The 27,837-nt window shown below is 40.0% G+C and overlaps 1 long non-coding RNA gene across 3 annotated transcripts; it reads left to right on the top strand.

The window, feature by feature from the left end:
- LOC149128526 (uncharacterized) lies at window positions 1–27,233 on the top strand. Of its 3 annotated transcripts, none has more exons than XR_016213170.1 (3): window positions 1–156; window positions 5,822–5,914; window positions 26,860–27,233. It is a non-coding gene; the product is annotated as an uncharacterized LOC149128526 (long non-coding RNA). The 3 variants fall into 3 exon arrangements; XR_016213172.1 differs by lacking the exon at window positions 26,860–27,233 and adding an exon at window positions 21,744–21,813; XR_016213171.1 differs by lacking the exon at window positions 26,860–27,233 and adding an exon at window positions 19,913–20,111.
- The last annotated feature ends 604 nt before the right edge of the window (window positions 27,234–27,837 follow it).

Genomic DNA, 27,837 nt, shown 5'->3' on the forward strand with positions numbered 1-27,837 from the left:
AGCTGCTGATTGGCTCTAGATCTGCCCCAGCTGTTTCATCCTGTGAGAACTAAACCCTACCTCAGAGGGGAAGCTGTATTCATGGCGGAGTGAGAGGAACGAGAGAACGCACAGGGTCAGACATGCCTGGGCCGCATGGCCAAACCCCAAATCAAGGTACGGTGAAGTATATTCTTTCCATGTTCATGGCAGAGGAGGAAATAAACATTTTTGAATGATAAACACCCACAGGCAGAGCCCTAGTCAGACGTCTTTCAAAAATAACAAACAGTTGTGCTCAGGAAGTCGAGGGGGGACAATTCTGATATTTCTGAGTACCTGGTCACTTTACTCTCGTATTGCTGACAAGACAGTGAATCAATACCATCTTCTAGGGGATATTTGCAACATAAAGTCATATTATCAGTCATACAAGATTATTGTGAGGAGCAAATGAATGTGTGAGGAAACAAAAACTATCCCAGAGGGTAGGATTTCATTACGAACATTCTCATGAGACGTACTTTCCTTCATTCCCTTTATCTACGAAAATCCGATTCCTGAGAACAACAGAAATGTGTGAAACTTAAAATCATGCAAGTTTTTCTTCTTAATCCTGGATTTTGACCTCTCATCCAAATATTTCACACTCTTCTGGGCAGGAGAATTACAGCATTACATGAACAAAATAAACAAATATGCCACTCAATTCCTCTCCCCTGCTCCTTTTCCCATTAGGCACCTGGCCAGTTGGATTAGGGAGGGATTGTGCTGACAGGCCTTCAAGGTTAGGACGGTTCCCCTCCACCCCCTCAGTAGGTTATATTTTGCAAAATATAGCTGAACCAGAGAATTGTGTTGCTCTAGGCAGAAATGAGAATGTACTTTGTGTAAACACAATTAAAAAGTAAGAAGAATGGGAGATGCAAACAGAAAAAAAGCCATAGTCTGCAAAAGCATTGTATGGGAATTTCATTGCATATGTTTTCTGAAAAGACTAGAAATAACAGCATACATGCATAATCATGAGGCGCCATTTAAACTCAGTAACTCCTACAGCCACTTACAACCTTTCCTTTATATGTACCTCTCCTCTTCATTAAATTAGAATATTCAATCTACTTTAAATGTTACACTTACCATCCATAGACAAAGCAGCCCCCCCACACACACACACACAGTGCCTTCCGGTGGTGAACTTTTAATGAAATATTTAGACCTCAGCTCTGCCTCCCCTGTTTATCTCTCCCCCCACACCACACCTTGTCACATCAATCCTTTCTGCAGACCTCGTTCCCTTCCCAACAGCTGAAGTTCTTCAATAACGTCTTCTTAATGTTTTCCCATTTTGTATATCCCACGTAGTATATATCTCACATTTCTAAGGCCTGCTGGGATAAATGTGATGAGGTTTTCAGAAAGATATGTTCACTTACCATTTTCTTAAACTGCCACGTTGTGTTGTAGCAGCCGCTTGTGTGAACATGGGCTTTTAAGTAAACTCTCCAGGAATAACTCACTGAAGAAACAAAATAAGGATATAAAGAGTAGATGGCTTTTATGCATATGTATTTCCTGATAGCTAGTTGGGGCCAGTAATTATAATTGTTCGTGAGCTTTTTTTCTCTCAGGGAATATGTGTGTGTTTGTGCCAAATATGACTGAAATCACCATCAGGAATGTCTGCAGTCATACCCTGTTTCATGGTTTGGGGCTCAGTTTGATTCCCGACATTACTTTTTCAAATCTGTATTTCCCTGGAGCAAACACAGTGGTCAGACATGAAATCTGAAAATCAGGTGCCAGGTCAGAAGTTTACTGAGGTTCAAGGCAAGGAACAGCAAAGGCATTCACACGGAGATACCAGAGAGGGGAGCAGGCGGTGGAATAGAAGCGACTCACCTGGGTGTTGTGAGCTGCAGTCTGTGGGAAGCTAGGAGAGAATTGGAAGAGCTATGTGAACATTGTCATTTGCAGAGAAGCGCCATGGAAGAAGCAGATAAGCAATTCTGTTCTGAAAAGGCACAAAACACTGCAAAGTGGGGGGAAATGATCATGAATAGCTTATCTACCATTTACTGAGAACTTAACTTAGACTATGCATTATCCTAAGTGTTCATTACCTCATTTAAATATATTTAAATAGGAAGGATATATTAAATAGGAAGGATGACCTGTTCATCAGAGCAAAACAAAAAATCAAAAGAGAATTCTGGGAGAAATATGTATTGCACCATAAATTAAAGAAAAGCACTTCTAGCAGTAAAAAGTAAACTACTAGATAAACAGATGCCAATCTTTGGGCCAATTCTTTCATAGATATGCATATAGATGTGAGCTAAAAATTGTAAACACAGCATCAGCACTGAGCTAATCTCTTTTGGGGACCACAGGAAATCCACAATATAGTATCGTATAAGGAAACTGGGGTTTTGAGAATTTTAGTAAATTCTCTAGAATTATGTAGTGGAAAACCACAAAGCCAGAGTTTGAACCCAGAATGATGTTGTTTCCACTCAGGCCTTTAATTACCACAAGGTACCATCTCTTCTTTGCCTTGCCTTTCCCTTTTCCCTTTCCTTTTCCCAACAGGATACTCACTATTGAAGATAATTTTCCTTTCACCCTCATCAACAAATTTGACCTTATATCTAGCAGTTACCGTTAACAGAAGCCATGAAATTATTGCTCAATTATATTCATCAAGACAGAACTTCCTAAGCACTTCTCCTAAGGCATAATTTGACACTGTGTTAAACCCAGAATAAGCACACAACACTCTTATCAAACTCATCCACACGTCAGATCAGACCAGACTCTCTTGATGCCAAATGTTTAATGCAAAACCATATAGCTCAGTTTTGTGTCATCATATCAGCTTGCATTTCTTTAGCACTTGTCATCCCTGTGGATACAAAGCAAGTTAAAACCATGAACCAATATGCCTCTATATGTAGGTGTCTCATCACCCCACCTCTAGGGACACAGTTTCACAGACTCTTGAAGAATTTTCTGATAGTTCTAAAAAATATAGAAGAAGAATTATGTTGTATATGCATTTAAAATGGGATAAATTTGAAGCTAGAGAATATTATAAATCTACAGAATTTCTTAATGACATTAAAAGGTTAAATGTAGTATTTGTCATTACATTCTAGATACAGGGAAAGATTTTTCTTTGAAAAGTAGCACTGGCATAACAGCTTCCCTAATTCTCTTTTCTGTATTTAAAAATCCAATTTTATTTGCTTAATAAATGTCACATCTCTCTGCTGTCCTGAATGCTATGTGTTCCTGCCAAACCATGACAATCATTCATCACCAGCATTCCTGTATTACAAGTGAAGAAACTGAGGCACTTGGACATTATATCTGCAGTGGGGATAGATTAATCTGGTAGTCAAATCCAGAGTTTGCATGCTTCATTACTTGGCTTTGCTACCTGCAATCCTGAGAGCTGGATATACTCCTACATGTTGCAATGATCCACTATTAGTGAGGTTGGAAGTTGTGTCATGACCTGCAATTTTACTCTCCATTAAAAAAAAATCCTTTGGATATTGCAAGGAGCTATGAGAGACTATTTTGGGAAAGAAACATAGAAAATAGCACTCAAAATGTCCACATAGCTCTGAAATGGGAAGGGAGCCTATATGGTGAGGATCCAGGTGGAAAGGAGAAACTAATAAATGAGACTGACAAGGTGTAGCCCACGAGCATGGGGACATCAGGACACTGAGAATCTAGAATTGTCAGATAGGAAAATGGTTCAAGGTGAAGTAGTCTACTGGCCTAGAAACGAATCCGGTGCATTTGGCAATATAAAGATTGCTATGACATTCATTATAGTAGTTCTGGTGCAATCTAAAGAGAAGCTAGATCAAACATGAGAAAAGTAGGTGTGTGAACAATTTTTTTCTAGAAGTTTGATTTGAAAGAATGTTAACTAAAATGATATGAGGACACAGTGTGGTTTCATTTTAGCTTTTTAAATTAAGATAAGAAATTCCAGAATGAACTACACCATGGAGACAGATTGATTATGTTTGAGAGAAAAGAAAGTCAAAGGAAAAATTCTTTAAAAAGTGAGAAAGAATATGATAAAAGGTCAGTAGCCTAACGAGAAGAAACTTACCAGATATTTTTAGGTAATTATTAGCATAAAGGGATTAGAACTCTGGCCCATACTTATTTCCTCAATCATAGTTCTTTGGGCACACCATTTGATAACAGCTTTCTGATCCCAACATTCCCCAACACTCAGGCAAAGAGAAGGAAGCAGTAATGGTTTCTTAACTAGATCTCTCAAATTAGATTTCACTAGTAAAACAAACATCTTTTCAAAGAATTCTCTGAAAATATGAATCTAATTAAGGGAAGAGATGGAATAGATGAGTTTAGAAGTAGTGTTTTTATTCCTGTATCTGCATGGTTTCATGATTGGGGTGAGCTTAGCCAAGTTTTACAATAGTAGCATACTTAGGCCTCTTGCTTGTTCTAATTTCCCAACACCTCAATCCCCCAAGAAGCTGGAAGCCTCAACTGTTTGGCATTGTTTTCTCCAGTCACGTCTCTGCATATATGGGACTTTCATTAGCTTGGTGCTGTCTTTGCCCAGCTTTTTTCTCCCACTTGTTCTTGAAATTAGGAGACCCCTACAGGGCAATGGAGAATGAGATGGCAGTACCTCATCTCATCCAGAACATGGATGAAGCATCAAGCATATAGGATCTTTCTGTTTTATTTTATCAACTATATTTTCATTCAACATTTATTTATTACAAATTGGAGGCCACAAACTAAGGTAGCAGAATTTACTCTAGATCATTAAGTTGTATTTTAATGAAAGTGCAAAAGAAGAACAAAAAGACTTTTTATTATTTAACGTTATCATAGTTTATTCAGTTACCCATTCAAATTAAATTTTTTTAATTTTTATTAATATAAAGCAAACAGATTTCATGTATTTCCAAGAAGATAACTAGATTTCTCTCTCCCTTCCTCAATCTCCCCTCCTCCTTTTCTTCTCTTTAATTTTTGCAATAACATAATTTCAAGTTATGTATGTCTTACATAAAGGGAAATGAGCTCCATTAATTTATTCTGAAAAGTGTGATGGGGTTTTTATTTCAAAAATACTTAACAGTACACAGATAAACCTACTGTTGTAATCACATAAAACTAATGAAATAATCATAATGAACACTCTGAATGTGACAGCTGACAGCTTAATCTTTGTAAATTTTGTAAAAAGAAAGGGAGTAGGTAATTGGCTTAGTGACTAAGACACCACTTGGAATGTCTGCGGCCTATATTCATTTACCCGAGTCTAAGTCCTGGCTCCACTCCCAAGTCCAGGTTCCTGCCAAGGCACACAATGGGAGGCAGCATGGGATGGCTTTAGTGATTGGATCCCTGCTACCTCCGTAGGAGAACTAAATTGCTTTCCCAGCTCCCAGCTTCAGCCTGGCCTACCTTTGACTATTGCAGGCACTGGGAATGCCCTCTCTCATTCTCATTCTCTGCCTTTCAAACAAATTAATAACCAAAAATGTAGGAAAGCAGAAAGACATCATTAAGTTTGTATGTGTCTGTGCACACACACGTGTTAAGACTATTGAGTACCACATAATTTTTTTCTGATATTAAAAACAAAGATCATTGCTCATTTTCATAATTAGCTATATATGCACATTTGAATTTTCAGTTTGTTTGTGTATTTCAGTGGTTTTGCTGGTAGTAAGTAGATTCTATTTATATTTTGTCCTATAGCAATAATATCTGGATGGCAAGAAACCTGGCTTTATTCCTGATGTATACTTCCCATAACCGTCTCTTGCAGCGTTCTACATACACATTCACTCCAATGCAGCTGCTGCTGCTGCTACTGCTACTACTGAGGGAACTGCAGCCAGGATCTAAGATGGGGAAACTGGTAAGGAGACAGAAACCGTGGCGAAGCCAATGCTGACATGTCAAAAGGCAGCAGTTTAGCAAAGGGCTAACATTTGGAGCATTCTGCCTAGCATAATGAAGAAGGACTAAGAGCATTTAGATAGGAAGGCATGAGGACAGAAAGATCAAGATTCTCTAGATGAAAGGATTAAGGCATAACATTTAGACACTGTCAAAAAAAAAAAACCACATTAAACATGACTCTTAGATTTTTCTGCCAGCAGTCTCCAGTGAAGTTTTTTAAAGGTAAAATAAACTGAAATATATTTTTAAACTAGTTAGTGAATCAAATGACGCTCTTCCAAGTCTTTAGCATTTGCTCACTGTGACTTTTCCCAGAGACATAAGGAATTGGGATGATTAAGTCACAAAGAACCAATGTAACCTTGGCAAGTTAATTTTCTTCCTAAAAGGAAGGAAAATTTCCCTCTGACTCACTCATATCAATAGGAAGCTTTGTCCAGAGCTAAATGAGAATTTGGTAAGACTGTTGATCCTAGGCTATGGATCCAGATTTAAATTATTGTACATGTAGTCACTGCTTTTAATCCTGGTTCAGAGTTAAGGGCTTTGACTTCACTGTCTACAGTTCTAGCAGAGCATCTGCTCAGACTTGGAAGCTGAAGTAATGCATTCATGTAGCAATAACTCGGAGAATAAAATCCTGTTTTTAATTATCAAATGTTCAAAGTGAGAGGAAAACTGAGCACAGTAATGGTATTTTAATAGAATCAGCTATGATCACAGCATTTGGCAACACAAGCTCTGTTTCATGGAGGATGATCATACATGTTGTCCATTTCTGGTTTCCACCCACCACTTTGTCTAGTGATTTTTATTATTTCATTGACTCCGGTGAGGAACAATAAACAAACATTAATCACCTGGGTTGAAAATGAGCCCCATCAGGTTAATCCATAGGTAATATCGCTAGTCTACTAACTGAGCAGGAATGAAATCTCAGATTCTACCTAGGTGATGGCCAGTGGTTCTCCAAGCATTTTAAAGTCTATAGGAGAAAGAAATCAGATATAATTAAACATAGCTTCCTGGCAACACATTGCTTTTCAAAAGACCTCTAGGAAAGCTTTCCAGAATCCTAGGCCTGCTGGAATTATTTTTGATGCAATACTCAGATTTTATTCTTTCAATGGGGAAAGAAAAACATTTTGTACTAATCATTTTGATGTTAAGCTTAAGTCAGTGTTTCAAAAGTCACTAAAATACCAACAAATTAGTATCTGTCCACAAATCTCTTTGATTTGTTCTAATTGATTTGAATGCCTTTCCCCCAACCCCCAAAACACATAAGCACTGCATTGGCATTCTGCAAAGAGGTCATTCATAAAATTGAAAAATGGAAGTGTCTAAGCATTGATCATAATGCATCCCATGAGGAGCAATTTGCAAGATCGTACTTCCTCTTGCACAGGATAAGTGGATAACTTGTAGGTTGCCATCTGCTCACAATTATATCATAAATAAATATTCAAGGAACCTGAGCTTAAATAAAAATGCAAGAACATTCTGTGCTTTGCCATCTTAGGTATAAATGTCAATCAGTTGACAATGACAGATTCATGTGTTGTGTCTGAGGTCGCATCTGGGTTCAATAGGAAAGAATCCTTTGATTGAATAGTGCTATTCACAATGAACAAGGAAGGGTCATGTGTCAAGAATTTACTATCCTAGGGGATAAATACATGACAATGGCATGTGTTAAGCAATTATGGGCAATTTCCACACCAGCTAAGCAAAACCGAAAGAGAGACTTTTGGCAGTTTTCCTAATATTCAATCAAGTATAGATTGATTGTTAATAGTAACTGTTAAACTAAATCCAAATTTATTTGAGACTATAAAAATCTCCAATTTGCTGCTTAGGTATGTGATAGAAAAAGAATAAATTATCATAATATTTGCAATCCTTTGTCCTAGGGATTTATGTGACATTTGCTTAGTCTATCTGTTGTGTTTGTCCTAAAAATTAAACAAATTTTGCCTTCAAAAGTTTGCCATAAGATCTACAATGCAGGATTAAGTGTGCCGTGAATATATATCCATGTAAAAGAGAAAGAACAGCTAGACAAGCTGTAAAGAGAGAAATCACATTGTGCTTGTGTAACCCAACCAAGACATCGAAGAAATCTCCCCAAAATTTATGAAATTAATATTACTAATTAGGTTTTAGGTTGTTATCAGAAAAATCCAGAGTCTGACAGATCTTAGTGAACAGCCTAATTTGGTAATACTATGACCAATAAATGAGAATATATTTCTCTTTAAAAAAAAAACCATGTAATGCAGGTTTCCACAGATGTATATGAATTATTTTTGACAAATCAGAAAAATATATCAGAATTTTTTAGTTTCTACCATTTTCCCAGAAACTATTATAGTTTCTACCATGAGATACTTGTTGAGCTAGTCCAGGATGAATTATTTTGCCACTCTTATTCATAATAATGGTTTTCCTTCTTTGTTAAATTATGTACTCTTGCTGCTCCTCAAGAACAGTTTCTCTTCTGTGTGTAAAGATACCCATATTATCGTATTGGATTGCTAGATACTCCATCAAAAGTACATAGTGTCTTTTTCTTAATGAATTAGAGTGTCTGACTTCTCCATATAACAATCCACATCAGGAACCTACAATATTGCCTTACTTTTTTTTATTATGCTTGCCAAATGACTAAAGAATGATTTGAGGACATTAGAAATCTGTCATCATATTTAATTCTTGGAATTCTGCCAGAATCAAAATGTGCATTCAAGAGCTCCTAATTTATCACATTGCAATTCCAATTCTTATGAATCAGAACCATTACTTAATCTATGATTTTAGTTTCATTGAAATGTAAGGTAGCATGATAGGGGACACAGATGATGAGGAAGATAAAACTAGTCATTTCTTGCCAAATGTTCTTATAAGATACCATTTATCAACTGAGTATGGTAAAGACAAGTTTTGTTGGTTCACTGAGAATCTATTAACTAACCAATGTCTCTGTGTGAATGTAACTTTTTGAAGTTTTTCTCTAAATAAGATTAAATGTGATTTATAAGTTTTTGACTTACTAAATTATAACCCCAGACTACACTTCTGCAGAGGATTTTTCCTTCAGATGGTTAATGTTTCTCATTTTTTTCTTCTTTTTTAAAGATTTATTTATGTATTTGAAAAGCAGAGAGACAGAGACAGAGAGAGAAAGAGAGAGAGAAGCGGAGAGAGAAATCTTCCATCCACTGGTTCACTCTCCAAATGGCCATAATGGCTGGATCTGGGCCAATTTGATGCCATGAGCCAGGAGCTTCTTCCGGGTCTCCCACATGAGTGCAGGGGTTCAAGTACTTTGGCCATCTTCTGCTGCTTTCGCAGGCACATTAGTGAGGAGCTGGATCCGAAGTGGAACAGCAGGAACTCAAACCTGAGTAGGTTAACCCACTATGCCACAACACTGGCCCCTGCCTCATTTTATTTTCAAAGGATATTATTTTCCTTACTTTCAAATATCTAAATATTTCCGTGTATTTCTTGGATCACTAGAAACATGCTGTTTGCCTCAGCAAATAAGAAGAAAAATATCCTTCTATGTACAGACATATGTTTTTCCCTCCCAAAGCTACTCCTAATAAGACAAAAATAGCCAACAAATGAGGATTTTCTTTTAGGCAGCCAAATAAAATCCCAGGGTGCCTGTCCCTGCCAGAGACTTTAACCTTGAGTTGACTGCTCTCCAGCACCAAAGGCTTGACTGACAGATATTATGCCCTGCCACTTGCTTGTACTGGAGTACTCTGTGTTCCAATGCACTGAGCCATGTGCTCATGCTCCTTGCCCCCTCAACAAAATTGCATTGACTCTAACTAGAAACTCAAGACCTACTGGTTCAGCTGTGAAATTAAGTTGAAGGAAAGATGATATTACATTTCTCCCCTAAGAATACGACAGGCCTGGAGATTTGTGGGGAAATGCAAAAGAGAAGGAAAATTTGAGCCCTTTTCTAATTCACACAACGTTTTCCCAAGTGGGGCCATGTTAATCTTAGGGAGATCAGAAAAAATAATTAAACAAACACATATATATGGTCCTGTTCCCTACTTTCAGTATCCATTGGAAAATAAGTATGTGACCCAGAGAGGCTGCAATTTGCCTAACGTACATGCCAAAAAGATGGAAGAGAAAGTTCTGGAAATAGAGGACCGCAGCCCGTACCTTGAGTGTCTCTTGAGAGTCTTGCAAGTATACCAGAAATCCACAAATGCATGAGCAGTTATTTAAGCAAGTGCTTACTGAGGGCCTGCTCGGGGTCAGGCTCCATGTGAAGCACTTCAGGGGATCAGACAAATAAAATGCTGTATTTCTCCTCAAAACTCACTGAGTACTGACCAAGAGATTGATAGAAGACAAGGAAAGCAAATTGGGTCCAACGCTTTGGCATAGTGCACTAAGCCAACTAGGAGATGCCGGCATCCCATATGGGCACCAGTTCAAGTCCTACCTAATCTTCTTCCAATCCAGCTCTCTGCTAATGCCCTGGGAAAGCAGTAGAGGATGGCTCAACTGCTTGGGTCCCTGAACCCATGTGGGTGAGTCGGAAGAAGCTCCTGGCTCCTGGCTCCAAATCCCCTTAGTTCTGGCCTTCAGAGCCATTTGGGGAGTGAATCAGCAGATGGAAGATCTTTTCTCTGCTTTTCCCTCTCTCTGTAACTCTACCTCTCAAATAAATAAATAAATAAATCTTTAAAAAAAAAAAAAAAGAAAAGCAAAACTCCCACCAGTATCCACTGTTTCACTGAGGTACCAGGATGCCTGACCTCTGCGTACCAAGATTTCAGGTGAGAAAGCATTAATGTCTCCAACACTCTCTCCTCCTCCTCCCCTGGAGTGTCTTTCAAGTACTGCTTGATTTACATTCTTTGTGGATTAAATGTCTGCTATTTATTTTAGAGTCAGTAACCTATTTGATCCTCACAGGGAAGCTGTGTAATAGGCAATACTCTATTGTTCCCATGTGAAAATGGAAGTCTTTGGTTATAAAGTTTAATTAAATTGCCATGGTCACACAGCTGGTAAATAGCAAATCCAGGATTCAATTTCACATCTTTCTGACTCCAAAGCTCCTTGTACCGTGCACACTGTTCTGTACCAGGCTCTCATTTGATCCTCACAAACACTGCTGCACAGGAAGGGAAGGGCAACCATTTTACCTACATGATAGGAAATAACCTTCATGCTTGGTTCTGGTTCCACCAAATCCAGGTTGGTTTTTTTTTTTTCTATATCCCATTGACATAATCATTTCTATGCAGTCTCCTGGATTGTTCATGGGCTTTCCCATGCTTAGGTCATTCACGTACAACCCAAGGTGAAATGCTTTGTCACTGATATCAGCACCTGAGAAGTCAATTGCTGTAGTTTTCTAGTTTTCTCAGATCCTGAGTCTGAGAAATAGCAGTATGTCCCTGGATAATTCTGAGAACTGATTAGGACCTGGTGTTCTCTGTGCAATTAACATGAAGATCCCTAGAGATGAATAGTGGATGCCTTATTCCCACTTGTTAATATGGCCTGTGTGTGTGCATGTGTGTGTTTGTGTGTGTGCGTGTGTGTTGCCGAAAAGGTATTCAAATCTTTTGGCAAGATTATGGTATAATGGTATAATTTAATATCTTTGTGATTTTTTTAAATATTTATTTTATTTATTTGAAAGACAGTTGAAGAGAGAGGTAGAGATAGGGAGATATAGGTCTGCCATCCCCTGGTTCACTCCCCAGAAGGCCACAATGGCTGGAGCTGCACCGATCTAAAGCCAGGAGCCAGGAGCTTCTTCTGTGTCTCTACTTATCATTGCATTTGTGGCAAAACATTTAAAGTCTTCTCCAGCAGTTTTGAAATAGGCAGTACATTATTTTCATCACCATGCTGTGCAAGCTTTGGAGTAATTTGTTAGCCAGCAGTCACCAGTTTAAGCAGATACTGAGGTACAGGGTACGGATATGATTGGGTTTCTGGAGATATTGCAACTAGAACCCAAATAATATCAGAACTATTTTATCCTAGCCCTGCTTTCCCTTCTGATTGGGCTTAATACTTAGGTGGTACTGATGATCAGTTCTCTATAATGTGCATTGAAACGCCTCTTGTGGGGCTGGCATCAGTGGTGGCAGCGTCCTGTATCAGTGTACAGGTTGGAGTCTAGATGCTCCACTTCTAACCCAGTTCCCTGCTAGTGTTGCAGGGAAAGTAGCACTTGATAGCACAAGTACCTGGGCCCCTGCCACCCACATTGGAGAGGCAGATGGAGCTCCAGGCTCCTAAATTTGGCTTGGCCCAGCATGGTTCATAGAAGTCATTTAGGGGAGTGAATCAACAGATGGAAGATCTCTATCTGTGCGTGTGTGTGTGCACGTGTGTGTGTCACTCTGTCTTTCAAAAATAATTTTTTTATAAAAATCTTCATATTTTCTACCTTGTGGATTCAACCAGGAAACAAGTTTTTTTGTTTTTGTGTTTTTTGTTTTTTGTTTTTGTTTTTGTTTTTTTTTTTTTTTTTTGAAAGGCAGACTGGACAGTGAGAAAGAGAGACAGAGAGAAAGGTCTTCCTTTTCTGTTGGTTCACCCCTCAGTGGCTGCTACGGCCTGCGCACCACGCTGATCCAAAGCCAGGAGCCAGCTGCTTCTCCTGGTCTCCCATGCAGGTGCAGGGCCCAAGGACCTGGGCCATCCTCCACTGCACTCCCTGGCCACAGCAGAGAGCTGGCCTGGAAGAGGGGCAACCGGGACAGAATCCGGCACCCCAACCAGGACTAGAACCTGGTGTGCTGGCTCCGCAGGCAGAGGATTAGCCTATTGAGCCACAGCGCTGGCCAGAAACAAGTTTTTGTTCTTGGGGATCAGCTCCAATTAGCGTAGCTTGGGTTAAATCAGCACCTGTGGACCAGTCAGCAATGGTGGCAATGAGAAGGAGCCGAAATCAGCTCATATCGCAGGAAATTGTTGTTCCTCAGTAACCACATGATACAAGAGAGAAGACAAAGGATTTCCAAAACAGGTACAGTCTGAGTGGATCTGACAGTGTGTAAGTACAAGCATATAAGCTTTAGGGTCCTCATGAAATCTTAATTGTCAAACTTTTAGCAAGGGCTTGGTTTTAAGGAAAACGTTTTATAGAAAATTGTCTGAAATATGTACAGACAACTCATTACTGCACATCAGGTGAAAAGTAGAGTTTCTTGGACCTCACCCCAAACTTAGGAGTTCAGATGTCTAGGTATGGCACCCATAAAGCTTTATTATGAAACATGTTTATATTCTCATACAATTTCACATTGGGAAAAAAGCATAGCTTAATAATTCTTGTGATTTTCACCAAAAAAATTATCTTCTTTCTCCCAAAACTTTTCCTTGAAGATCTCTTATACAATCAACTCTTGGAAAAACTGTATGAGAACACTAACTCTCTGCCTTATAAATAACACTCTCCTACTCACTCTTGGTAAGTAACAGTTTATGCCCAGTGTGCAGAAAAGAAAGGAGGATTTCATTTACTTTTTGCCTTCCTCTTTCTTAAAGGAGGGCATGGAAACCCAGTTTTCAGAATATGATACATTTTATTTTAGTTCTACTTGCATAGATAAATTGCAGCCATATAGGGTTTTCTGAGGATATCACAGCTCTAGCAGTAACTCAATAATATATAGCCTAGAGGCCGGCACTGTGGTGCAGTAGGTTAATCCTCCGCCTGCAGTGCTGGCATCCCATATGGGTGCCGGTTCTAGTCCCGGCTGCTCCTCTTCCGATCCAGATCCCTGCTATGGCCTGGGAAAACAGTAGAAGATGGCCCAAGTCCTTGGGCTCCTGCAGCCGCGTGGGAGACCAGGAAGAAGCACCTGGCTCCTGGCTTCAGATCAGCGCAGCTCTGGCCATTACGGCCACTTGGGGAGTGAACCAATGGAAGGAAGATCTTTCTCTCTGTCTCTCCCTCTAACTGTGCATAACTCTACCTCTCAAATAAATAAATATTTTAAATAATAATAATAACATAGCCTGTCTTTGAAGATCTGCTGTTTCCACTTTATTGGTATATTTCTTTTTTAGTATTGTTCCTAACACTGGCATAAGGGTCCCAGGAGCTGCAAATCTCTGTCCCTACTCTTCCCCTGAGGTGTTCCCCACCTAGCCCTACCAAATTCTACACTCCACAGAAACCCCTTCAGGATGTAAGTCAGACTCTGGTAGTTACTCCCTCCCCTAAGACCCACAAACGTACTTCCTTCAGGTTTTTAAAATCACATCCAAATATTCTATACTCCAACAAGGCCCGAGTCTCTTCCTACTCCTCCTATCCTGTCACTTACTCTTTTCCTTCTTTTGTCCTCTTCTGCTGTTTCTCAAACATTCCAATAGAATGATGCCTCACCAAAGGGGCCTACTCTATTTACAGTAGCATACACTCTCACCCAGCCCCACTGTTACCCTCTTTCCTGCTACTCTGCTAGTTTTCTTCATAGCACTTCACAGGACTCTCAGTATCCTAGTGCCTGGCACATGGAAGAGATTCATTAAACAGTTCTTGAAGGGATGAATGAATGGGTAAATGAATGTTTGAATTAATAAAGCAATGGCTGTTTTGTTTTGTTCTGCAGAGTACAGAATGTTATTATTTCCTGAAGCACCTAATATGCTCTAAGAAAAGCAAAGCAGTTTTTTTCAAGGGCAGAGGTTGATGTTATCAAATTCAGTTTCAAATATTCTTGAAATGCATAGTGGCTATAATATGTGCGATTTTATAATAGTTCTACAAATCAAATTTTAGACCTTTTTTTCATGGTGAAATATGGTGCACTTCCTAAGGAAAGAACTGAATTAGAGGATTTGGGCTTTAAAACTTGTAATTACCCTGTATCTAGAACAGATCATGAGTCTAAGAGATTCACTTTTGAAACTGGAAGATGAAGGTGAATTTTGTAGCAAAGTTCTTCAAAGACTGTGTCACTTGTATGTTGGTCTGGTCATTAAGTCAGACTTTACCTTTCTAATGTTTCCAACATGTGCATAGGCTGTGTTAATAATGCATCTGCCATTAGTGTCTGTTATTATTGCTGGGAAAGTTTGCAACATCTTCCAGGAAGGATGTGGAGTTTGTATCTCAAGAGGATGTATCTAACTTAATATTTATTGCCTAAAACAGTTCCTAGATTTTCAAGGACAGACAGTTATTCCAGTTTGTTAAACCCTGGTTCCCAGTGGATGACTAAACAGGCTGAAGCCTTGCCATTTGCATGTGTCCTAATACTGTAGAAATTAAATTAGGCTACAGGAGCTAATGGAAAGACAGGTGGTGCTAATAATAATTTGTACAGCACACCATGTTCAAGGCTACCCCTAACCAAAGCCAAAAAGTTTACAAATTAGCACCACTAAAAATTAGGTGCATGAAGCAATTGAGTCAATCCTCTGTAATTGACTTTTCAAAAGAAACCGTTGACTGTTATTCCAGTTCAGTAATCTCAGCAGGGTGAATAGCATGCCTGAGATCCACAAGTTCAGGCCCAATTATAATGCAGTTGTCAGAAAATTCCAGGCCAGTGGCTTGGTACTAGTTGACAGATGAGATCATAAGATGTTATGACTGATGTGGGCTTCAGAGAGAAATCCAGATGTCAGTGTGATCTGACAGGTCAACAACAATGAAGAAGTTATCATAGTGACAATACCTAGGCACTGCTGCTTCAGCGAAATGCACTTAAAGCTGTTCTTACCAACTGCAGCATACCAGAGCAATCTGATAATCCACAGAGTGAAAAAAATAGGTTCCCTAAGGCTCTAGCCTAGATATTCAGATTCAGTAGACTTGGGTTAGAATCCAGAAGTACCTGAGGGTACTTGAGAAAGACTGTGGAAAAATAAAGTTAGAAGATAAGTTTACTTTGATGTAAAAGAATTTGGAAACCTTTGCATAGTTTTTTATAATATATATTTTTGTGCAACTTTATTTATTTGAAAAGTAGAGGGGCTGGCACTGTGGCACAGCAGGAAAAGCTGCCATTGGCAGTGCTGGCATCCCAAATGGGTGCTGTTGAGTCCCAGCTGCTCTGCTTCCGATCCACCTCCCTGCTAATGCACCTGGGAGAGCAGTAGAGAATGGCTCAAGGACTTGACCTCTGCACTCACACTGAGGACCCGGAAGAAGTTCCTGGCTTCAACCTGGCACAGCCCTGGCTGTTGTGGCCATTTGAGGAGTGAACCAGCAGATAGAAGACAAATCTCTCTGTCTCTCTCCTCTCTCTCTCTCTGTAACACTGACTTTCAAACAAATAAATATTTAGTTAAAAAAAGAAAGGTAGATTCACAGAGAGAGACGGGGAGAACCGAAGAGAGATATCGTTCCTCTGGTTTACCCTCCAAGTGGCTGCAATGTCTGGGTCTGTGCCAAGCCAAAGCCAGCAGCCTGGGTGACAGGGACCCAAGTACTTTGGCTATCTCCCACTGTTTTACTAGGTGCATCAGCAGGTAGCTGGACCAGAAGTAGAGCAGCCACAACTCAAACCAGAGCTCTGATACAAGATACTGGCATTGCAAGCAGCAGTTTAACCCACAGTGCCACAACATTGGCCCCTGCAGTTTGATTTTATACTCAAAGATAAAAATATTATTTAGAGAGGAAATTCTAATTTTGTCATACCCTGTGGCTTCATTGTAACCAGCATTTATGGTGTTGCATTCATATAATACTTATGACCAGCACTGTAGTGTAGCAGGTTAAGCTGTCATCTGCAGTGCAGGCATCCCTTATGGGTGCCCCTTCAAGTCCCAGATGCTCTGCTTCCAGTCCTACTGCCTGCTAATGTACCTAGGAAAGCAGCAGAGGATGCCTAAGTCCTTGGCTCCTGCACCCATGTGAGAGATCCAGAAGAAGCTCTTGGCTCCTAGCTTTGGCCTGGCCCAGTACTAACCATTGTGGCCATTTAGAGGAATGAACCAGTGGATAGAAGATTCTCTCTCTCTCTCTCTCTCTCTCTCTCTCTCTCTCTCTCTCTTTCTCTTTCTCTTTCTCTTTCTCTTTCTAACTCTGTGTTTCAAACAAATAACTAAATCTTTATACATATATATATATATATACACACACATATATAACTTATCTGATATGGCATACCTAAATTAGAAAGTAGGGGTTGTGTAGGCAGGAGCAGGTTATAGATATGGAAACACTATTGGCAAGAAAGGGACCAGGAAGCCAAAGATCAGTAGCAATATACAAGTGGAACTATGGAGAACATTCCAGAAGAAACAACTCAAAAATTTTAAGTGATTAAAGGGAACACATATTAATAATTGGAAGGTGGCAACCACTGTGTTTTCATTATAAAAGTATTATACCACTATCTGACTAATCAATGTACATCTAACTGATTAAGAAATAACAGACACTAGATTGACCTCCTGCTTGTAATAATCAGAATAAGGTAAAATATATGAAATGACAAAATACATATACCAGACAGTGGAGGGCAGGAGTCTGTGAGAGATTGGAAACAAATGTGGGGACCCCTACAGTTGCATGGGCTTTCAGGCTTGGAGGTAGTGGCAGGAGGAGGGCTGGAGCGTCTGGAAGATTCCTTGAGGTGAGGAGACAGGGAGCCTGGGAAAACCAAAGCTGGAATTCTCAAAACAACATAAAGAGAGGAGAGGTTCCCTAGTATAGAGAACAACATTAGCTACCCAGACAGGAGTCCCTGTGACTATTTTGTGAATAGTGATCAGCAGAGGCATGTGCAGAAACTAGCCAATGCCCGGGGAAGAATCACCTGAAGAATTAGAAGAAACTTCTAACTACCTGCAGTCAACATCGTGCTGGAGGTTCTCACTAGCATGATCAGACAAAAAATAGAGGAAGGAAAAGAGAGAGAAGAAAGAGAAGGAAAAGGAAAGGACAGGACATTCAGAACAGACAATAAGACAAAACACTTTCTTTCTTCACAGGCAGTAGGATGATCTGTATAGAAAATCCAATGCAGTCTACAAAGAAGTTACTAAAGAAACATGATAAATAGTTGTATTCTAAAGGACCATTTTATTAAGATTTATTTATTTACTGAAAAGAGTTAGGAGAGACCGAGAGAATTCTTCCATCCGTTAATTCCCTCCTCAGTTGGCCACAACGGCCAAGGCCTGGCCAGGCCAGAGCCAGGAGCCAGGAGCTTCTTCTGGATCTCCCACATGGGTGCAGGAGCCCAAGGACTTGGTCATCTTCCACTGTTTTTCCAGTCACTTTCACAGGGAGCGGGTTTAGAAGTGGAGCAGCCGGGACTCAAATCGGTGCCTGTATGGAGTACCAGTGCTGCAGGCCATGCTTTAACTCACTATGCCACAGCGCTGGCCCTGAAGGAAACATTTATAAGAACATCGAAAATATGAAATTCTTAGGAATGAATCCAACATGGTCTGCGCTGCGGCTCACTAGGCTAATCCTCCACCTAGCGGTGCCAGCACACCGGGTTCTAGTTCCGGTCGGGGCGCCAGATTCTGTCCTGGTTGCCCCTCTTCCAGGCCAGCTCTCTGCTGTGGCCAGGGAGTGCAGTGGAGGATGGCCCAAGTGCTTGGGCCCTGCACCCCATGGGAGACCAGGATAAGTACCTGGCTCCTGCCATCGGATCAGCGCGGTGCACCGGCCGCAGCGCGGCGGCCATTGGAGGGTGAACCAACGGCAAAGGAAGACCTTTCTCTCTGTCTCTCTCTCTCACTGTCCACTCTGCCTGTCAAAAAAAAAAATGAAATTCTTAGGAATGAATCCAACATAAAATGTGACACTACTATACACTGAAAAGTGTGAAACATTGCTGGGAAAAATTTAAAGATTCTAAATAAATGAGGAGATATTGAGTTTATGAATAGGAAAACTATTAATTACCAATTCTTCACAAATTGACCTGCAATTCAATGTAATCTAAATCAAAATCCCAGTAAGCCTTCTTGTATAACTTTTAAATTCATTTAAAATTCATATTAAGATGTGAAAGACCTAGATTAGAAAAAAAAAAAAAAAAACTTGAAAAAGAAAAAGTTTTGGCCGGCGCTGTGGCTCACTAGGCTAATCCTCCACCTAGCGGTGCCAGCACACCGGGTTCTAGTTCCAGTCAGGGCGCCGGATTCTGTCCCGGTTGCCCCTATTCCAGGCCAGCTCTCTGCTGTGGCCAGGGAGTGCAGTAGAGGATGGCCCAAGTACTTGGGCCCTGCACCCCATGGGAGACCAGGATAAGTACCTGGCTCCTGCCATCGGATCAGCGCGGTGCACTGGCCGCAGCGTGGCGGCCATTGGAGGGTGAACCAACGGCAAAGGAAGACCTTTCTCTCTCTCTCTCTCTCTCTCTCTCTCTCTCACTGTCCACTCTGCCTGTCAAAAAAAAAAAAAAAAGTTTCAAGACCAATGATAACACCATTACACTGGTACTTATAACAAAGCAATGGTAATCCAAACAGTGTATTTCCAGCATATTGGCCAATGTTACAGCAGAGATTCCAAAAATAGATACCCATATACATAGACAACTGATTTTCAATGAAGATACAAAGGTAAGTCACTGGAGAAAGGACAGTCTTTTCAACAAATGATACTGGAACAATTAGATATTCTTAGGCAAAAAAGAACTTTGATTCATAACTTGTACAACACACAAATATTAATGTAAAATGGAGCTCAAAATTTTACAATATAAATCTTCTAGAAAAAGCATAGGAGGGGCTGGTGGGTGCTGTGGCATAACAGGTAAATCCGCCGCCTGCAGTGCCGGCATCCCAAATGGTCGCTTGTTCAAGTCCCGGCTGCTCCACATCTGATCCAGCTCTTTGCTATGGCCTGGGAAAGCAGTAGAAGATGGCCAAATGGCCATGGCACAGTGGGTTAATCCTCTGCCTGTGGCACCGCTATCCCATATGGATGCTGGTTCTAGTCCCGGCTGCTCTTCTTCCAATCTAGCTCTCTATTGTGGCCTGGGAAGGCAGTAGAAGATGGCCCAAATCCCTGCACCCGTGTGGGAAGACCTGGAGGAAGCTCCTCATTTTTGGCTTTGGATTGGCACAGCTCCAGCAGTTGCAGCCAATTGGGGAATGGACCAGTGAATGGAATCTTCTCTCTTTCTGCCTTTCCTTCTCACTCTGTGTAACTCTGACTTACAAATAAATAAATAATTTTTTTAAAAAATGAGTTAGGCAAATATTCCTTTGAAGCAAATGCAACATCTCAATCCATAAAAGAATAAATGAATAAACCAGACTTTGTCAAAATCAAAAACTTCTCCTCTTAAAAATGTACTGCTAAGATAATGAGCAGATAAGCTATGGACCATGGGAAAATATTTGAAAATAAATATCTGATGATATAATTGTACCTTAATATCTAAAATACTCTCAAATTCAATAAAAGAAGATAAACTCTTTGATAAAATGACTACAATATTTGAATAGGCATACTCACCAAAGAAGGTATATGGATAACAAGTACATAAAAGGTGCTCACTATTATTAGTTATTAGGAAAATATGACTCAAAATGAGATGCCCCCACACACCTATTAGAATGGATAAAATTAAAAATTAGCCATGGCCTGTGTTGGCAGGCTCTAAGGTGCCCAGACTTCCAAATACTGTTGAGAAGAATGTAAAATGGTTCATCCACTTTGGAAGAGTCTGATCATTTTCTAAACAGTTAAACATAGACTCATGTCCATTAGTCCACTAGGCAGCCACAAGAGAATATCATAAACTAGGTAGTTCATAAGCAATTGAAGTCTATTTCTCACATTTCTAGAGACTGGGAAGTCCAAAATCAAGGTAGAGCCAGGGTCTGCTGAGAGCCTGCTTCCCAGCTCATAAATGGTACCTTGTTGTTGTGCCTTTACATAGTAGAAAGAGGTAAGGGTCTCTCTCAGGTCTCTTTTGCAAGGTCACTGATTTCATTCATGAGGGCTCCTCTCTCTTGACCTAATCACTCACTCCTCCCCAGCCCTGGCTTTCCCACCTGGTACAATCATCTTGGGCATGAGGATTTCAACACACATGCAAACTTAGGGGCACCATACACATTCAAACAATAGTACACGATCCACCCATTCCACTATTAGGTGTTTACCCAAGAGAAATAAAAGTAAATGCCCACATAATGACTTGTACATAAATGTGCAAAGCAGCTTTATTAGCAATAATTTAGTACTAGCTATAACCAAATGTGTATCAAAGTATGAATAGGTAAACTGTGGTACATCCATGCAATGGAAAACTGCTCAACAGTAAACTAGAAACAACAGCATAGGTGAACCAATTACAAAGTGATTATACTGAATGAAAAAGACTCAAAAGAAGAGCATTTTGTGTGATTTTTATGTATATGAATTGTAAGAAATGCAGACTCAGGTATGGTGACAGAAAGTAAATCTGTAGTTACCTGACAATGGAGCAAGGAGGAGGACTTTTGTGGATAATTTTGTGTTAACTGAGCCACAAGGTACTCACATATTTGAACATTATTCTGTGTATGTGTATGAGATTTTTTCTATGTGAGATTTCCATCTGAATCAGTTTGCTGAGCAAAGCTTGTGGTCTCCTCTACTGTAAATGAGTCTCATACAACCAATTGAAGATATGGATAGAACAAAAAGTCTAAGTAAGAGGGAACATCTCTGCCCTAACTGCTTGATCTGGACATTGGTTTTTTTCCTACCTGGACTCAAACTGAAAAATTGGCTCTTCCTGGGTTGGCAGCCTATCAGTCTTCAGGTTGGAATATATTCCACTGGCTCCCTTTCTTCTCAGATGTTCAGACTTGGACTGGAACTACACCATCAAACCTTCTCAGTCTCCAGCTGACCAGAGGCAGAATCATGTGAGCCAATTCCTATTTTGTGTTTCCATAGATATATAGAGATATGTGTCTCCGTTGGTACTATTTCTCAACAAGACCCTACTAAAAGGGGGTCAAAAGTGATTATAAAGAGTTACCAGTAATTTTGGCATTGATGGGTGTGTTCACCATCTTGATTGTAGTTATGGTTTCATAGGCATTCATACATGTCAATTGTTCATTTTAAATATGGGAAATTCATTAGACATCAACTATATTTCCTTATGCTTCAATGAAATTGTTTATTCTTGAAAATGTCAGTATATAGGCAACTTCAAAAACTTTATGAAAAAATATGCCATGGATTTCAGAAATGTTTACACCAAAATAATTCCATTTCCAGGGACCTTTTGAAGTATTTTTGTGTGATGAAGACACATCAGCTAACATAAATGGTTTAAGAGAGTAAAAAGAGAGCTATAGAGCCCCAGATTAAACACAGCAGATTTTCATATAGGTAATGAGATTATTCAATGCATGCGAAGGGCTCAACATGGTACCCAGAGCATTGCATGAGCTCCGTCATGTTACCTCCTTGTATTCATCTCTTCCCTTCCTCTAATCCTCTGCCCAGATCATTTTTTTCATTTAAAAGGATGACTGTCTCTCTAACTCAAGATCCACTTTCTTTACTTTTTACTCTCTGTTTTTTCTACATGACTCTCTATATTGCCTTCTCTTCTAAGTCCTATTCCTTACCCTCAGCATTTACAATAAAACTAGTCCAAACCACGTGAATTATTCAGTATTTGACACACACATACAATTTGGAATCCTAATCTGGCTTTAAGATAAAAATTGCCATGAGTAATTTAATGCTAAACTTAATACTGGGCAGAGCTTGAATAGATAAATACAAAATTACCCTTGGTGATTCTTATGAAGACATATGTAAATAAGTAGCTGGGCATAGCACAGTTATTGAATCTTTAAAACCATTTTGCCCATTTCTAATGAATGGCAAGAATCAATTGCATACTGAAAATCAACACATTGAAGATTTTTACTCTGAATTCTGAAATAGGCAAGGGATTTATTTCCTCACATTTTATGGTATGCCATCAGGAAATCATTTAAGGATTTAGCAATGCTGAATCTGAAAACTAACTTATGGCTAGGGAGAGAGCAGTGCTTTCTGTCTGACTTAGCCTCGGGCTCCCATTCCACCAGGGATATCAGAACTGATCGGCTCTGCAGAACTGAGAAGTGCAGGATTCCCAGGCTCTTTGTGCTACATCCTCCTGTCTCTGCACCGCTTTTTAGTCCTTGCCTCCCTCCTCCAGAGCTCTGTGGTCCATAAACTATCAACTTTTTTCTCAAGAAAACACCTGATATTAGCCATTTAATCCCTCCTGAGGGAATTTGCACTTTAACAAGAAAAAAAAAATTAATGTGAAATTTCAGAAAAGGGTTCCATAGCTAGGTCACTGGGGAATAAACTGTGGGAATCTTTCTCCAAATCACTTTATTTATTCTGTCACTAAGTTTTAAGGCTGTTTCCACAGATTAGTTTTCCTTAGAAATCATAATTTCTTCTTATGTGAGGGAAGAATGGTTAAAAATGTCTCATGAAGTTGCTTGGAGGAAAAAATGTACATAAATGATAGGGAAATAATAATCCTTAATATTAAATGAATGAAGTTTGGTTTTTCTAATATGAACATCAAACTTTACTGCCAAGTGGAACTCAAAATCAAGCAAAATGTCCACCAGAAATGACTTGAAAGTATTTAGATCTTGTGCCACAAAGGTCCACTGAATTTTATATTGTTCTAGTAAGATGGGTTGACCAAAGCCATTTTAAATAGAGTGGAATTACATTTAAATTACAAAATGTGCCATGATTTCTAAAAGTGAAAATACAGCCACATGAAATCAGAATTAGCAGTTAGCGCCATCAGGAAAAATATGTTAAAAATATACATCAGTGTGACTCCTCCAAACAAGGTGAAGTTAGAAACATGAACTGAAACCACTTGAAAAACTCTTATCCACCCATCTCAAGTGCCAAAGGGGCTCATAGATATCAGATATGTGTCAGATACCATGCTAGATGATGGAAATATCAACTGGAGATTTAGTCCCAGCCTTCAAATGGCTCACTGTCTGGAGGTGATAACAGCCATGCTACAACAGCAAGATAGCGTGATAAGCTTTAGGAGAAAGAAAAGCGCAAAGTTCTATGGGGACACAGAGTAAAAGATCTGGGTTCTATTCAGAGGGTAAAACTGGCATATGTTGCTCTCAAGAGAAGAGATTGAAGATAGAGTTCTTAAAAAGAGGCCTGAAGCCAGAAATTCAATCCACAAATTCTGGCAAGAGACAGTTCATAAATACCATTAATGAAATACCCAACCCAAATACAAGCATCCACCGAAAATGAGGTAGAGCAGATACCTTGATGAGGGCCATGTGGGTGAGGAGAGCTGGGGGGATCTAGCCATAGAGGTGGGGGACTTAGTGTTAGAAAAACTGGCATGTGAGAAGACGAAACTTCCTATTCCCTTTGCCAAGAGCCTTCTTCCCTCAGAACCCAACAACACTGACTTGTCCCCGTTCGTCAAATACAAAGCCGCATACCCCTTGTCAGGTACAACTCAGCTGACTTCATATATTTTATTTTCTGTTTCTTCCCAACTAGAATGCAGGTTTTTGAAGGCCTGTTTCATAAAAGGCATCTAAAAAGCATCTGTTGAATGACTACTGAATAGAGGGCTAGGGCCAAGGGGCAGGGAGGCTCAGCAGCTTGGTAGAGAGGCCTGTGGGACAAAGCAGACTGCAGGACATTTGAAATTCAATAGTGGGGGCTCCAGGGGTCATTTTCGAGCTATTCATCATCTTTTTAAAATTTTTTATTCATATCATCCTTACAGAGAGTTAGATTTGTTTTTAATGTTTATCTTAATTTGCTTTAAATCTTCAGCTTGGCTTGTTTAATTGGATTGATTCTGAAATAGCATCCATTAATACAAAGTTGGTCATAAACCAAAGTCTGTCTCACTGTGGCCCTGCATTTCAGTCTGAGATCTTGCTGTGTACACTACTTCTGATGAATTTGTTTTATCTTCTTCCAGTGTATACATTTTAGAAGGCTGCATTAGCTCTTTGATTCCATCAACTCAGCAAAACACAAAAATCTTGTAGTGTTAGCTGTCCTGCCTGATAATATCAAGAAATAGCTGTGTTCTCATGATGTCTGGGATAATGCCTCAGTCTAGAGAGTGACAGACTAGATTGAATTAGCTTTGGTTCTTTCATCTCTAATTAGGTGGCAAAGCAGACCTGCCTCGGGGCACAGACAGGGACTCTGTTCCCCTAATTAGACCATGAAGGGATTGCAGCCCAGGTAGGAGAGATCTAGAAACATGAGACAGTGGGCTGCTCCAGGACAGGAAGGTGGCCCCATTTGCTGTGCACAAAACAGTGTAGTTTCCAATTTAAGACAGATTCCCAGCAAACATTTGTAGTCCTAATGTATTTCTGTGAAGGGAGATTCTAGAAGGATTCTACTACATTTTGCTTTTGCCCTGCTGTTTGCTATTTTTGCTAGTGTCAGAAAATAGAAACATACACCATTTATAAGGATATTTAGCTGAGAGAATTAATGACTTTGCTGAAAATTGATGAAATCTTATAAATCAACCAAGCAGGCAGAATAATGTTTAATAATGATTGTGTATATTCTCGTATTCAGGTGTAAATTATCAGTTGCACAATTGTGAGAAAAATCCAGCTGAGTAACAATAGTTTATGTGAAAAAGATTTGGATCTTATCCTTGTTCATAAATTTAGTAGGTGTTAACTACGTTGGATATCTACTAAAAAAATAAATAAAAATAAAGCAATGATCAGACTTCAATACAAATATAATTATATAATATACAGAGCAAGGTTAATAATATCACTGCACTCTGTGGTCCCAAGACCATAATGGAAGGATTTACATAGGTCTAGCTGCTATGTTGTAGAAGATTATCCAGGGGCCAGCACTCTGGCATAGCAGGTAAAGCTGCTGCCTATAATGCCGGGATCCCATATGGGCACCAGTTCAAGTCCCAGCTGCTCCACTTCTGATCCAGCTCTCTGCTATGGTCTGGGAAAGCAGTAGAAGATGGCCCTAGTCCTTAGGCCCCTGCAGGCACGTGGGAGACCCAGAGGAAGCTCCTGGCTTCTGGCTTCATATTGGTACCGCTCCAGCCATTGCAGCCATCTGGGGAATGAACCAGCAGACAGAAGACCTCTCTCTCTCTCTGCCTCTGCCTCTGCCTCTGCCTCTGCCTCTGCCTCTGCCTCTCTGGAACTCTGCCTTTCAAATAAATAAATGCATCTTTGAAAGAAGGATCACCCAACAAACTAGAACAGAGCTTCTCAAACTTTTCCATTCATATACAACATCTTGTTAGTAAGTCTGGCATTGGACCTGAGAATCTGTATTCATAGCAAGCTCCCAAGTGATGCTGGAGAACAGAGTACTCTTTAAATACCAAGAAACCAGGGCCAGCACTGTGGAGTAGTGGGTAAAGCCACCGCCTGCAGTGCCAGTATCCCTTATGGGTGCTCCACTTCCGATCCCGCTCTCTGCCATGGCCTGGGAAAGCAGTAGAAGATGCCCAAGTCCTTGGGCTCCTGCACCCGTGTGGGAGACTTGGAAGAAAGTTCCTGGCTCCTGGCTTCAGATTGGTACAGCTCCAGCCATTGTGGCCAGTTGGGGAGTGAACCAGCGGATGGACGACCTTTCTCTCTGACTCCCCTTCTCTCTCTGTGTAACTCTGACTTTCAAATAAATAAATAAATCTTTAAAAATAAAATAAATAAAAAAATAAATAAATACCAAGAAACATATCTATCCTGGGGAAAGTTCACATCTGGAGGACTCAGGGCCTGAACATGGAGCACGAGCATTGTTGAAAGTACTGGACTATCTAACGTGGAAAAGATTTGCATGGAGGAGACTTATTTCTTTTCCTTAAATGTTAAATAACTGTTTTCCAAAGAGAGAGTGGACTTGTGCCTTCTTGTCACCAACAGAAAACAGAAAAACAGAAGCGGAAGGTGTTCCAAGAGGCAGACTTGAGTTACGTAGAGCAGTGTGCTCCAGCAGATGGTAGCATCCAGTGCCAGACACACTGCCTCCTGACCTCAGACACATCCCTGCGTTAGCCTCAGTGAAGCACAGGCTGGTTGATACCGGCTAGGCATGCAAAGAGGACGCCCATGGGGGAAAGAAGCGGACTTGATAACATTTAAAGTTCCTTTCCACTCTACCATGTTGTGACTTGTACCTTGCCTCTCTTTAATATCTCCTCCTTAATGGTTTCCCTCAGCCTCTTGTTCCAGGCCCATGAACTTCACTGCAAATTCCCTTTTCTGAGAAACTGGATATGAAAATGCTCTGCAAAATATATAGCACTCGATAAAATACAAGTTTATATTGAGAATTTTATGGTACGCCATCAATTTTCCTTCACTCCACGTATCTGATTGTCAACTTATTATGGAAGTTTCTTGGATCAAAGCACTATTCAGCAAATGGGTGATATTCAATTATTAATTAAAAGTCATATTTCATAGTAATGAGGATAGTGAAAACTGCTAGGTAGTTGGATGTGTGACAAAACAATTGTGGCACTTCCAGAATTTAGAACTTAAGAATAGATTCTGACTCCTGGGACATTTCCATTACTAGCCATTATAGAATCTGAGCATGAATTAGTTGATATGTCAAGGTCACTTTCAAACCTAGGGCTGGAGACACCATGAGCACATCCTTTACGCTATCACTGCACCTTTTTCTTGTTTGCTATTGTGTCTGTGAATTGATTGTGTAGCTCTGATATTTCTTAGCTTTACATTTCAGGGCCATCTTGAGAGAATTGGCATTCTGAAACATGGTGAAGGCACTTCATTAGGCTCATTACAGGCACTGAATCGATGCCTTGTGCCTTGAGGCAGGCCTGCTGCGCCATCTAATTAGTGATGGAAGAACCAAAGCTAATTCAATCTAGA

The sequence above is a fragment of the Oryctolagus cuniculus genome, chromosome 1 (genome assembly GCF_051225735.1).
Source record: "Oryctolagus cuniculus isolate XC-2025 breed Fujian yellow rabbit chromosome 1, ASM5122573v1, whole genome shotgun sequence".
Lineage (NCBI taxonomy): Eukaryota > Metazoa > Chordata > Mammalia > Lagomorpha > Leporidae > Oryctolagus > Oryctolagus cuniculus.